Raw genomic sequence first — 15802 nt, 5'->3', positions numbered from 1 at the left:
ACTTAGCCTCAAGCTTGACTCCTGAAAGAAAGGGAGTCGGGGCAGGCTTACAATCAGCCATATGAAAGCGTGCAAGTAGATCAAGAGCATACTTGGGCTGCGAAAGTGTAATCCCAGAAGGTGACTATGAAATCTCTATCCCGAGAAAGTAGTGCAAAAGACCCAAGTCAGTCATAGAAAATCTATCATGCAAAGTAGATTTGACCTTGCTAATGATGGATGAAGTACTCCCTGTAATGATCAAGTCATCAACATAGAGCACAAGTATTAAGTGAGAGTCATCCTATCGCAAAATGTAGACATTCGGATCCGAATGGCATCTGGTGAACCTTGTAGAGAGAAGAAAGGAATCCATCTTGGCGTACCAAGCCCTGGGGCCTGCTTAAGGCCATAGAGAGATTTCCTTAGTCTACAAACCAAGGAAGTATCCTGGATGAAACCCTGTGGCTACTCCATATAAATCTCCTCATCAAGATCACCATGAAGAAAAGCACTCTTCACATCCATCTGATGTACAGCCCAACCATGAGCTACAGCAATAGCAATTGTCAAACGAATGGAGTTCATCTTGGCTACGGGTGCAAAGGTCTCAGTATAGTCAACACCTGCAACCTGCGAGAAACCTTTTGCAACAAGCCGAGCCTTATACTTATCCACACTACCATCCGCTGCAAACTTGGTTCGATAGATCCACTTACATCGAACCATCTTTCTCCCCTTAGGGAGATGGACTAGATCCCATGTGTTGTTCCTCATCAAGGAACTATACTCTTCCTCCATAGCTTGGTCCCACTCAGGAACCCCTGATGCTTCCTTAAATGTCTATGGATCGGAAGCGGTAGCAATGAATGCATGTGGAAGATCCTGATGTTGTGATCGAGTTCTCTGTGTATCTGAAGGATCCCCAACAAGAGAACCCGCAGACTCAAGTGTCTGTCGAGCCCAACGAGGTCTAGGTGGAGGTGGAGAACGAGGCTCCTCAACTGCAAGTGGACCCTGTGGAGGTGTAACCCTGTGAGTCGGAGTTGAGGGAGTCTCATCATCTGAATCATTAACATCACTATCCACAATGGAGGAAGGTGGAGGAGGTAGAGAGGCTAAGCTAGGAGAGATTTCCTCAAAGTGAACACTCCTCTCAATGAATACCTCATGTGTCTCTAGATCCATCAATTTGTATGCCTTAACACCCTCAGGATATCCAACAAATATGCAAGGTCGACTTTGTGGTTCCAATGCCTTGCGTTTCTATGGAGGTATGGGAGCCCATGCTGGACACCCAAAGACTCTGAAATGTCTCACAATTGGTTTCCTACCAGCCCAAGCTTCAAAAGGAGTAATACCTTGCAAAGCTTTGTGAGGAACCCGATTCTGGATGTGTGTGGCACAACTGATAGCCTCTACCCAAACGGCGGGATCAAGAGAACATGCATGTATCATACAGCTAGCCATTTCTTTGAGAGTTCGATTCTTGCATTCTGCAACCCCGTTCTGCTATGGAGTATAAGCGACAGAATGCTGAAGATCAATCCCCTCAAATGTACAAAAATCCTCAAGTCTCTTGTTCACATATTCCCTGCCATTATCTGTGCGAAGAATCTTGACCACTTTCCTTGATTGCTTCTCCACATGAGTCTTGAAGTCCTGAAATCTATCAAATACTACACTCTTATGAATGAGAAAGTAGACCCAAGTGAAGTGGGAGTAGTCATCAATGAAGGTAAGAACATAGCAGGCCTTACTAAATGAAGGTGCTGGAAATGGACCTGCTACATCACTGTGAACAAGTTGAAGAACTTCCAAAGCTCTCCAAGTTTTCCCTTTATCAAACTTCTCTTTGGGATGCTTGCCCATGGAACAACCTAAACATACACCCTTTGAAAAACTGATTTGAGGTAGACCTGTGACCATGTCTTTAGTGTTGAGCTACTGAAGATATCGATAGTTGAGGTGACCAAACCGCTCATGCCATAGCTTACTTTCTGAATTTGAATGAGTAAGCAAGGCCCTAGAAGGTGAACTTGACACAAAGTGGGAAAATGAATAAAGCCTTGAGTTGTCATTGACTTGTCCCACTGCTACCAAGGCATCATCATCAAGTTCCTCTACCACAACTGAATCTGGTGTAAACTCAACCTTTTTCCCATTCCCATAGTGAGTGATTTGGTAGATGGAGAGAAGGTTGGTAGAGAAGTTAGGAACATAGAGAACATTCTCAAATGTTCCATCATCCATGTCAACTGAACCTTTCCCTTCAACCTCTACTTGTGTGTCATCACCTATGTAAATGTGAGGTACCTTAGATGGTTCCAATGAAGAAAACTGCTCCTTTGTAGAACCCATGTGATATGAGGCACCCGAGTCAAGTATCCATTGTTGTGAAGAACCTGTTGTAGCCACAAATGCTTGCCCTTTTCCCTTAGACTGTGAGGAAGAGGAAGGAGATGAATCCTTCTTTGTGTAGGCGGATGGCAAGTTGATGTTGTTTTTCTTAAGAAGATTGGTTAACTCATCAACTTGCTTTGTGTGGCATCGATGCTCATCATGACCATACTTTTTGCAATATGTACAAGTTGGTTTATCCTTCTTAGGTGGTGTCCCCTTCTTGGAAGAGGATGAAAAATCGCCTTGTGATGGAGAGGATGATTGCCCTTTTTCCTGATGTGGCTTAGACTTGGATTGCTTCTTCTTCTTATTGGAGTCTTTGCCTTGACTTCCTTGATTTCCTTGATTTGCTACCAAAGCCTTGGACTTTGAAGACTTGAGAAACCCCATGTTCAACAACTTAGTTTGTTCCAATATCAACATTTCTGTGAAAGCATCAAATGAAGGCATAACATAAGAACTCCCCACTGTCAAACGATGAGTTTGGAAGCTAGACACAAATGCTACATATTCTGGTGCAAGCTTATCCAACAAGTTGAATATCAATTGAGTATCCTTTTTGTCAATTCCACAATCCTTAAGCTTTGCTCTTAGCTCATTTTCTTTGGTGACATAATCTTGGATTGTATCAAAATTCTTGGGATCCAAGTTGGTGAGATCATTGTCAATCTGATAGCCTTTGATTTCATCAACTTGTCCATATAATTTCTGAAACATATCCCAAGCCTCTTTGATTGTTTTACACTTCTCAATGTGAAAAATGAGGTCATCTGATACATACTTGCGTAAGATTCCAAGAGCCATGCAATTCTTTGTGAGCCATTATAATTGAGCATTTGGATCAGCCTTAGGATCAGGTGGTACTGTTATTGTTCCATCTATGTAATGTGTGAGACCCTTTTCCATTAATTTACTCCATACTTTAATTTTCCATGATGCATAATTATGTGGAGTTAAAGGTGGAAATTTGTTAGGACTCATTGCAACAAGAATGGAAAGAGCACAAAGAGAGGCACAATCACACAAGACACCCCCCCAAATTCACTCAATCAAAGAACCCCCCCCCCCAAATGTGATGATTTTGGCACTTTATAAGTAGTGCGTATACAATGGGCCACTTGCAAAAAATGGCAAAGTGGACTTCTGATTTACAATTTTACAACTGCCTCAATAAGACCAAAAGAGTCTCAAACTGATAATGCAAGAGATCTAACTAAGATCCAAGCAATTTACAAGTACCTAATAGGCCAAATAAGACCAATATCTGAAAGTACAATTTCCACTCAAAACCTCTGAGATCTGATCATAGATTCTGAAAGTAGATGAAGAAATAAGCACTTAAAAAAAAATGGCACCTGAAAAGGAGGTCGTATGAGCTCAAACGAGGCCTTTGAAGTTGCAGAATTGAGGATTGGATAGGTATAGCTGAGAGAATCTGAAAATTTCAAAAAACCTATGCACCAAAATCAGAAAATAACCATGCCACTGCGAAGATCACGAAATTCTAGGCCATTTCAAAAAAAATTGCGCCAAAAAAGGAGCAAAAATGAGCAAGATATGGCCTTTCAAAGTTGGACTGCAAAACTGAAAAGCTCAATGTAGAGGGGTCAATTTTTTTTCAAAAAGTGCTGATGTGGTGCTGATGTCAGCAAGTCACTGTGTTAAATTTGACGACCGTATGATCGTCGCAAAAACTTCGCCTCCCTACTGACTGGGCGTCTGTACTGTATGGATGGCTGACTGTGCAGTTCATACGGATGACATGGCACTGTACGGACGGTTGCATGACTCTATGACTATGTAGACCATACGGTCGACGTGGCGCTGTACGTGGCATATGGAGGGTTGTTTCGGGCCACGTGGTGGGGTCGGGTGTTGACTGGACTCCTGCGTGGTAGTTGGGTCGACTGGGCGGCGCCGAGGGTCTTTGGCCGACGGGAGTTTGCATGTCGCCGGAGGTGGTGGCTGGACGGTCAGCATCAGTGCCGGAGAGCTAGTGGCAGGTGTCTGTGAGTCGCCGAGGCGGGAGGTGGAGGCCGGCGAGGTCAGATCTCAACGCAAGCGGCGGCGGGAGGACCGGCGGGAGGGAGAAACTGAGGCGGCTGACGACTGGTCTCGGCGGCAGGCTCTGCGGCGGCGTTCGGACAGCAGTGGCAGATCTCGGCGGGTACCTGCAACCTGCGCACAATGGGTACTGTTTACAGGGGGGTCTGTGGACCCCCAAAAAACCCCTTTTTTTTTTGTTTTTTTTTTAATTTTTTAATTTTTTTTGAAATTTTTCAAAAAAAAAAATTTGAAAATAATTTTTTTTTTGTAAAAGAATTTCGAAATCCGTACAAAAATAGCCAAAATGGAGAAAAAATTTCTCACCAAAATAGGTCGACTTTAGAGTCGAAATTTATGGAAATGGCCTCACGGATTCAATGGTGATGTCCAAATCGCTGTATGATGCCCCCAAAAAATGAAGATCCCCAAATCCGAAAGTAGAAGCCTTCCACGATGTCTCCAAAAACTGATCAACGAAGCCCCAAAAGCTCTGATACCATGTAGGATTTTGCCAAGATCAAGGGCACAATGAAAAGCATAAAAGAGACAATAGAATGACAAGAACAAACTATATTCTCATCAATATACAAATGATCAACTGAATTAACCAATACAATGAATAGAGGCCTGCTTATATAGGCAAGGCCATATGGATGTATGAGCACACAAATATGACATGTGGCTCAATGAGAAACAAGGGTAGGTAAGAAATACTAAGGGTAGGTAGGAGAAATAATATAATATTCCACAAGAGGTGGATGACCCACCGAATGTGGAGTGTAATAGCAAAATAAGACCACAAAAGGTGGAATTTCTCCTACAAGCTCTATCCCTAAGTGCACACTTCCCTAAGTGTCTCAAATCCAAACTACGAAGAGATGCATTATCCTAAGTTAACTTAAGTAAGTGTAATAATATCCAAAATGAATCTTTATTTACACCAATAATGACTTCAATATGACTCAAAACTTTGCCTAATGACTTCAAAGACATTTATTACATTAAGAATGGTCATAATTTACCTTATTACATAACATGAAATAAAAACCCTTAGAATATTGCATCATTACTTCATTAAGGCATGAAGGCCTATTAGGTGCTCCTGCACCATACTCCCGGCCTTGAAAACCTTCCAAGTCTCTTGGAACTGCCGTACTTGCAAAAAAACCTGATTAGATGCTCCTCTCTGTCCTTGAAATGATCTTATCTTCACCTTGGGCTTGTAAATATCCTCTTCTTGAAGTTTCATGCTTTATTGGCTACTTGAATCTTTCATGCTTGCTCTACCAACTTGAATCTGCACTACTATGTTTTGATTTGCTTTCATCCATCTGTTTATAATTTGTCCTTCAACTTCATTCATGTCAAAACAACATGTACCCTGACTGTCCACTTTCATATTTACCTTTGGTTTAGCATTCATCAACAAATCAACAAAATCAATAAGTAACAATAAGCTCCTTTTACCATCTACTTCTTACCTTTCCTTCTCACATGCATTACCAACTTCATCATGCCTGGAATCACTGTTAGAACAACACATATCAGCCTCACAACCAAAATTACCATCCAAAGACAACTCATTGCCTTGAGAACAACATATCCTCTCTTCTCCATCTCACTTGGAGACCACACACACTCTGTAGCCTTCTCATGGCCCATCACTATCAATTTTGTAGTCTTAGTCTCTTTCCTTATTGAGACCCTCTGCTCATTCTTTACATGCTCATCTTCACCCTTCATAGTGACTACAAATTCCATCTCTTTCTCAATCTCATTACTCCCACTACTTGCCATGCTCTCACTTTGGTTTACTTCAACCAACTTCTTCTCCATTACATGCCATTCAATTTGGCACTCCTTTGCACTCTATTCCAACTCATTATCCATCTTTATCACCGTATCTTCAGTGTCATAACCCACTGTCATAGTGGCACCTTGTTGTCCTATAACTTTTCCCATCTACAATGGACACAACATAGTCCCAATTATGATCTTCTCAGCACCTTGAATCCCTTCAAGACTTGTTCCGTTGCTGTCAGCTTTGATACCTTCATCCTTTACCTTTATCTAAATGTTTAGAACCTCGCCAATAGGTTCACTATCCTCTTCATCAACTATCTACTGCACCTTTCCTTTTTGTCCCTTCAGTAGACAACTCACTTCTTCCCTTGTGTCTTCATCATGCCCAAATGGATTGTGTCCTTGCAACTCTTCTTCACTCTTCATAACCTCATCTCTTCTCTTTAGGATCTATGTCCCAAGCATCTTCTTGGCACAACACCCTTCCCCAATCTCACATATCTCTGCATTCTTCATGGTTGTTTGCCTTAAAGCACCATCATTCTTCTCTGAACAAACTCTTACCGATTCCTTATCTTCATCTTTATGTTCCTCACGCCTTAAGAACTCTTTTATTCCAATCAAACCTATCCTTGCCACCTTCTTTGATGCCTCAACATCTTGCGATGGATTCAACACAAAGCTTTCTCCTCCTTTGGCAATGGTATATGTATTCTTCCTATCATCATGTGATGCAAATCTATCAAATTGCCAAACTCTTCCCAAGATCAAATGACAATCTTCCAAAGGCATAACATCACAAAGAATAGTATCATAATATTAACCAATATCAAAATCCACAAATGCTTGTTCTCTAATATCAACCCACTAATCATCATTCAACCAATATGCTTTGTAGGTTGTTTCATGAGGTTTCCTTGTCAAACTCAACTATTCAACCATTTCCATTGAAACTATGTTATGTAATGAACCATTATCAATAATCATCCTACATACCTTTCCTTGGCATTTGCAATTTGTTCTGAATATGGATTATCTTTGAGTCATCTCCTTCAACTTGGCATACTTTTCTCTCATTTCTTCAATCTACTGCATGATGGCTTCATCTCCTTCAACCTCCCAATCTCCACTTGATCTACTTGCTAGCTCTAATACCACTTTGATGTAGAGCATCCGACAAAATCAATGGATGAAAACAACTCAGGGAGATCTTTCTCCCAACTCACCAATCCAGTTAGGTGACAACCCTTTACTGAATCACAAAATCCTTCACAAGGCTACAATAGCCCAAATACATCCAAAGCTCTTCAAACTATTATCCAACCACTCACACACATTCCTCCATGCGTATTCAACCTTCTTGAACCCAAACCACATCCCATAGCATTCTAACAATTTTAACCTCCTTTGTACCCACACAACCAAGACTGCCCCAATTAGGACTCCCATTATTTCACTAGTACCCAAATCACATCTTCCACTGGTTCCTCACAAACACACATAATCCATTATCACTCCTACAAGCCTTCCAAACATGTTCACTTTGGACTCTCTCTACCCACCCAACCTCCCAAAGAACCACAACAACTCTCAACATTGTTTCACTGTTATTGGGACAACCAAAGCCATTGAGGGACAATCCATCTCAAAGGTTTTCTTCCCAATGTTCATTGCCTTCAAAGGTTACTAGGTACTCAATAGGGTCTTCCTACACCCCTCCAAACCTTGACCACAAAACCCAACCAACATTCATCCATACAAACACAAGTTCTTGTTACACTGTCAAACTAATGGCATTCACTGTTATTCTAGGACAGTCAATAAGTTTGTACATTTGGATTGTTTCCTTGGCCTTCCAACAATTGACACACTTCAATTACCTTTATCCACACTCCTTACTTGCTTCCCTCACTCACCCAATGACCCCTTCGCATGTGATTCACCATTTACACCCTTCTCTTATTGTTATACCCTGACTAAGACACAATTTTAGTCACTTTACAACTTGTTTGCACATGCCAAATCATGTATGAGATCCTGCAACAAAAAAGAAGATAAAATACACAACATCGCCCTTAACTCCACCAGGTTTTCGCCCTTGTTCAACGTGGAATGGAGGCTATTTACATTTTTTTTCAAAACATTGTTTACCCTACCTAGGGTTTAACAGTTTTTTTACAAAAAATAGAAGATCTCTCTCAAAACTTAATCAAAAGAAATGAAACAAAGATAAAACTACTGATAATTCACCCTTCTATCATTACCAAATATTTTTTAATGCAAATGAATGAGTTTCCAATAATAAAACAAGAGAAATCGGTCTATCACGTCTGAAACACAACAAAAATGTAGGAAATCACAATTTTTTAATTGATTTTTTGCTTATTACATTGAACAACAACCAAATTCAAATGTTTACAAGGATTTTATAATTCCTTCCAATCCTTCATATGGTTAAAACCACCTTCATAACTTGTCCTTAACAAACTTACTCCTAATTACCCTTACAAACTTAAAAGTTACTTGACAACTTTTTGTCAACTTTGACAATTTTGCTCCAAATTGAATCTAGACTTAATCTCTGACTTCCATGACCCAATAATAATTCAAATAGGTCCAAATAGACCACAAAGACCCTTATACATCATAAAATACCTTCCATGACCCATTGACACACATTTGTGATATCTTGACAATTATTGACAATTTTGACTATATGACTTCAATATGACTCAAAACTCCACCTAATGACTTCAAAGACATTTATTACATCAAGAATGGTCATGATTGACCTTATTACATAACATGAACTCAAAATAATTAGAATATTGCATCATTGATTCATTAAGGCATGAAGGCCTATTATGTGCTCCTGTACCACCCTCCACGACACTCACTTCTACGGGCATACCAAGCTTAGAATTTTTGGGTCATCACCTCACAAGAAATTTACTATCTCTAATTGAGGGGAACATGATGGGTATTTTCTGCATGCGCGTATCACAATGCCCAAGTCAACAAATATAAGGTTTTTGGCCAATATAAACACAAAGGATTGTAGTCAAGGCATCTGTTCGAGTGGTCATAATCAACAACATTTTTCACTTTGTTAAAGGAGCACTCCCAACCTACAGAGGTTAGGCTCTATAGGTTTTCACATGCCACACAGACACCGAGGGAGACATGACGTCATTACGACAACATGTAACACTGGTCGCTTGCAACTTTTGTCAGAAATGCATTTGTTTATAGTGGTTCGAAAGGGCTTGGCTTTAGCCTATTACCACTTGGGTTGTTCCCTCTCACCCGAACTTGTAGGATACTCAGGAGACATGCCCTCTAAAGGTTAACAAATGCAAAACATCTAAATGAAAACATAGCAAGCACTTGTTCATTAACCTTTATAAATCAAAATGTGCACTAATCTAAAAAAATGCAAACACTATTTTTGGATAATGCTCTTTGACCACGTCTTACACCAAATGCGTTAGTAGTTTGTGCTTATGTCTTCTTCAACATTTGCCAAGTTTCTACACAAATAATCAATAGAACAAAAAACCAAAGCACTGAAAATAGAATGAAATTGACATGATATGCAAGTGAAATTGAATATTTATACCTCAGACTATGTCCTTGCACAAGCACACGAAGTTGGCACACAGGTGCAGGAAGTTGGAACACAGGCGCAAGAACTTGGCACACAGGCACAAGAACTTGGCACATAGGCGCAAGAGTGCAGTGCACCTACAAAATAGTGACAATTAGTCACACAAAGAGTAAATCTTGCAAAGTTGAAGCCATAACATGCATGAAAACTATTATTTTGATGAAATTTGACCTAATTGACTTCAAAATTGACTATGGTTGTCATTATTTTTTTTCATTTTTCAATTACCCATGATGGATTTATATCCAAAATATCCAATGCATGTCGTAAATCAACAAATGCACAAGTTTGAAATGCTTGAAACCAAAATGCAAGACTTTTGAACCCTAAAACCCTAATGACTCAAATATGAGAATTTGTTGTTCATTTACCATGCTTATTAGACTATGTGAGTTCATCCAAGATTAACTACTGCTAATTAGACCAAGGATTGATGAAATTGAAGCAAGTTGCAAAAATTGTGTTCATTTTAAAGCTGAATTTAAAGTGTTTTTGTTCTTTATACCACTTATTTGCATAAATAAAAAGGTGTGTATAATTGTTGTTCAATTACCAAACCCTAATTAATGCTAGATGAATTCATTTTATGCCATTTGGATCAATTAAGAACTATATCTTAGCCCCGCAAATCTCAAAAATTGAAAAGATAAACCACATATTCACTATTTGCAAAATGAGATAAATCCTTGCACAGGCGCAAAAACTTGAAGCACAGGCGCAAGAAGTCTGCACATAGGCACAAGAACTCCCTGCATAGGTGCAAAAACTTTGAAACACTCCAGAAAGGATCCTTTTTTGCAAATTCAACCTACAAATGGCTCAAAAACTGTAAATGATATTCAAATCTATGTTCAAAATCTAAGGGTTATAGATTTTGTCTCTCTTTTATTTTCTAAGTAGATATATTCAATACTTTACTCATAGGTATATTCAATATTTTATTGCCATTTATTAATTACAACTTTCTTGTATTGCAGATGGTTGTATATAACATTAATGGATTTCAATGTTTTCAACAACACTTCATATGGCATATATATATGTGGAAAAATTTGATCAAGGCATGCCTTGACCGGGCATGTCTCTTGACATGACCGATCAAGACATGTCTTGATCGTATTAATTAAAAGCTGATTCATAACAAACTTGTTTACCGATACCAATCAATGTCATTTCAAATGCTGATAATTATTGTTTTAACCCAATAACAAATCGGTGCATTATTAATGTGATAACTATGATAACTATGATAGACATAATTAATGCGATCTGATAAACACGATCGCAACATAAGAAATACGATTATAACACGATCGCAACATAAGAAATACGATTATAACACGATCGATGATAGGTTTGTAAATGTTGTTCAAGTGTCGATATATGCAATTCGATACTTGGAATCATGAAATACATATAAAGATGATTATAACAAGCTTATTCAATCCAACTGATTGATCAACATGAAGTCTACCATTTGTTTGTAATTTCATCGATAAGGTAGATGATTGAATGAGAGATAAATGAAGTCTCTCATTCAATCATTTATTTGATCGACGCTAGTTAGTTTCAACACTCCCTCTTAGCTAGGGAAGATAAATGGAGAACTACTTAAACTTTGAAATAATCATTTTATTAAATAGCATCACATTTCTCATGATGACCAATATGTCATATAGCACATGACAAGAGTAAATATCACATCATCTCATGATAAAGAATATTTCCTATCTCATGATAGGATGTATTACATGACCTCATAATACAAAGGATCATATCACATATGCTCGTGACATGACATATCACATAACACGTGACACATGAATATATCGCATCATCTCGTGATATAGATATCACATAACACGTGATATCAGTATCGCATAACACGCGATACCTTGGATATAAAATACTTGGGAATATTGAATTCTCTTATATCCAGGTTATGGTATGTGCACTGAGATTACGTCACATAATGTCTACCATAACATATCATGGCACATCCATGAGTCAAGATGATATCAAGTCAACATGATATCAACATTACAAGATTGTCACCTTATAATGTTCAATACAAGTGTTCATTATCTAAAAGATCGTCACCTCTTAGAAATGTACACAAGGGTTGGATCTCATAAAGTCATAACATGACAAAAGAAGTTTACACATTAAACATCTCATATATTAGTACAAATTACAAAGCAAATTACAACTCAATCATATACCAAGACCTTTCTTGAAGTGTTCAACTTTCACTCTGGATAGTGGTTTGGTAAGCATGTCTGTTGTCTGATCTCTTATATTGATATACTGCAACTGAATCACATTCCTATCCACCATATCTCTCACATAGTGATAAGGAATCTCTATGCATTTGGATCTATCATGAAATACTAGATTCATAGAGAGTTTTATCTCTGATTATCACAATGAATTATAGTAGGTTTCAGTGGTTCACCGAATAATCCCACAAGCAGTTTCCAGAGCCATATTGCTTCTCTTGCAGCCATGGAAGCTACAATATATTCGACCTCTGTAGAACTCTAAGCTACTGATGACTATTTCCTACTAATCCAAGATATCATGGCTGAACCCAAACTAAAGCAACATCCGAAGGTGCTTTTCATGTCAGTCACACTTCCAGCCCAATTTGAATCAGTGAACCCATGAAGATCCAAATCAACTTTCTCATACTTGAGGCCATAATTAAGAGTACCTTGAAGGTATCTCATAATATGTTTCACAACCATAAGATGTATCTCCTTAGACTCACACATGAACTGGCTCAAGGCATTTACTACATAACAGATATCAGGTCTAGTATTGACTAGGTACATTAGGGATCCAATCATCTGCCTATAGAGAGTAGGATCTACAAACAGGGAATCTGTTGTTGCCTCCTTGAGCTTGTGAAGATTTGTTTCCATGGGAGAAGTCCTGGGTCTACAGTCCATCATGCCAAATTTCTTCAATATGTCTAAGGTGTACTTCCCTTGATTAAGCACAATACTGTTAGAGTTTTGCCAAACTTCCAATCCAAGGAAGTAATGTAGAAGGCCTAAATTCTTCATATTAAACTCCTTTTCAAGGTCTTTCTTACATTGATCAATAAGGTGATCTTCTCTTATAATCAGAAGATCATCAATATACAAGATCAATATCAACATATCACTTTTGATTCATTTGAAGTATAGATTTGGATCTGTATCATTCTTTGAGAATCCCAATCCCATGAGGTAGTTGTCAATTATTTCATACCAAGCCTTGAGGGCTTGTTTCAGCCCATATAGGGCTTTCTTTAATTTGCACACATGTGATTCTGTATTGTGGATCTCAAACCCTTCTGGCTGCTCTAAGTAGACTTCCTCCTCAATTTTCCCATTCAGGAAAGCAATCTTTACATCCATCTGATGGACTTTCAATCCTTTGGTTGCTGCAATGGCTAGTACTGCTCTGACTGAGGTGTATCTAGCAACTAGAGTGAATGTCTCATCATAGTCTATTCCCTCTTTTTGTGAGAACCCTCTAGGTACAAATCTAGCTTTATGTTTCTCTATGCTACCATCTGCAACATGTTTGATTTTGAATAGCCACTTGGATGAAACAACAGATTTTCCTTTTGGTCTAGGAACAATTTCCCAAACATCATTGTTTAAGATGGATGGATATTCCTCTAACATGGCATCTTTCCATACTTGATGTTTAAGTGCTTCTGATACATTAGAAGTTTCTGATTTGGAGAGATCATTCATTAAGGCTACATAGCTAGTAAATCTTTGAGGCCTCTTACTTTCTCTAAAAGTCCCTGAAGGAGCTACAAAGTTCTTTGCATCTTCCACTTTTTTGTGAACCCATAGTGGTCTTTTCTTAGGGTTTTCCTAGGGTGGAATCGGAGCTTCGTTCTCATTCTCTTCTGAATACTCCCTCTGAACCTCAGGAACAAGATCCTCTTCTAGATCTGAAGATGGACCATAAGTTTCTGTCTCAATAGAGTATCTAGCCCTTTTGAAGGCTATGTCTTCTTCAAATATTGCATCTCTACTAAGTTCAATATTACTATGTCCAGGTACAAATACCCTATAGGCTTTAGAAGTTTCACTATACCCAACAAAGATCCATTTTCTTCCAAAAGGTTCTAGTTTTGTTCTTTTCTCTTTGGGTATATGAATATAAATAGGGTGTCTGAATATCCTAAAGTGAGTGATATCCAGTTTAATTCTAGTGAAAACTTCTTCAGGGTTTTTGTCTTCAATGTGGGAGTGAAGACATCTATTTTGTATGTATACAATAGTGTTGGAGGCCTCTGCCCAAAGATGAGTTTCTAAATTTTGATCAAGGAGCATGGATTTAGCTACTTCTACAATAGTTCTATTCTTTCTCTCAGCAACCCCATTTTGTTGGGGGTTGTAAGGAACAATGAACTCCCTCTTAATCCCAGCTTCTTTACAAGAATTCCCTAAATATGTCTGAGGTGTATTCACTCCTATTATCAGTTCTTAGGGTTTTTTATTTTCTTTCCTGAAGAGTTTTCAGAGAGGGATTTGAATTCCTTAAATCTCTTGAGAATATCTTCAGATTCTTTATGTTTAAGAAAGTAGATCCAGGTCTTCCTGGAGAAGTCATCAATAAATATTACATAATATAGAAACCCTCCTAATGAAGGTACGGATATGGGCCCACATAGGTCTAAGTGAACTAGTTCTAAGACATTGCTTGTTTTACTAGAACTATTCTGAAAAGAACTCTTAGTATTCTTGCCTAAAGCACACCACTTACATGTACCTGAATGGTATTGTTTTAACTTAGGTAAACCAATGACTAACTTTTTCATTGAAGATAGAGCACGAAAGTTTAAATGTCCTAATCTTCTATGCCAAATTTCATTAGAATCTGCAATCTCATGAAGTAGAGCTAGGTTGGGTTCAGTAGATACCTCATACAAATATCCTTTCCTATTCCCTAGTTATAGCCCTTTTGATAGAAGAATTATTTGGCCGTGCCAACACTTTTCTACTCATGAAGGTTATTCTATACCCATCATCTTCAAGTGTAGATACAGAGACTAGGTTCCTCTTGATGCCTGGAACGAAAAGAACTCTAGTGAGTTGGAGAGATATGCCTGACTTCAACTTAATGGTGCAGGTACCAACGCCTTTTACTGGATGTGTAGAGTCATCACCAATAGTTACTTCTTCATTAATCTCTTCTAAAATGAAATCCAATAGTTCTCTATACCCTGTAATATGTCTTGAAGACCCACTATCTATGATCTAGGTCTTAGATTTGTTGGATACTTGGTTAGAGAAAGCAAAGTAGAATACATGTTTCTTGAAATCATGCTCTTCCTTATTTTTTTTCACTTTTGCAAATGTAGCTTGTTGTTTAATTCTATCTGGACATCTTGCTGCATAGTGCCCATATTGATCACATCTAAAGCATTGAATATGGGAAACATCTTTCTTAGATGAACCTTTCTCACGGTGGTTCTTCCTCTTCTTGAAGTGTTTCTTCTTGCTTTTCTTGTGGGAGTTCACATTTAGGACATGGAGATCTTCATCTATGCTCTTATGTTTGATCCTTTTCTTGTTTAGTCTTGACTCTTCTTGAAGACAATCTGATCTTCGCTGGTCAAAGTATGGATATTTATCCCTTGCACTAATGCCTTGAACGAATGTTTCCCATGTACTAGGAAAACCATATAGAGAAATAAGTGTTAGCTCTTTGCTTTGGATCTCATATTCAAGTGTTGCCAATTCATCCCTTAGTTCTAATATTCTCATAAAGTATGCATTGATTGATTCTCCTTTATTCATACTTATATGATTAATTTCCCTCTTTAGAGCCAAGGTTCTACTTGCATTGTTTATTTCGAATGTGCTTTCGAGTGATTTGAACATATGGTAAGCA

This window comes from Cryptomeria japonica, chromosome 6 (assembly GCF_030272615.1).
Source record: "Cryptomeria japonica chromosome 6, Sugi_1.0, whole genome shotgun sequence".
NCBI lineage: Eukaryota > Viridiplantae > Streptophyta > Pinopsida > Cupressales > Cupressaceae > Cryptomeria > Cryptomeria japonica.
Note: the sequence above shows the minus strand (reverse complement) of the source record.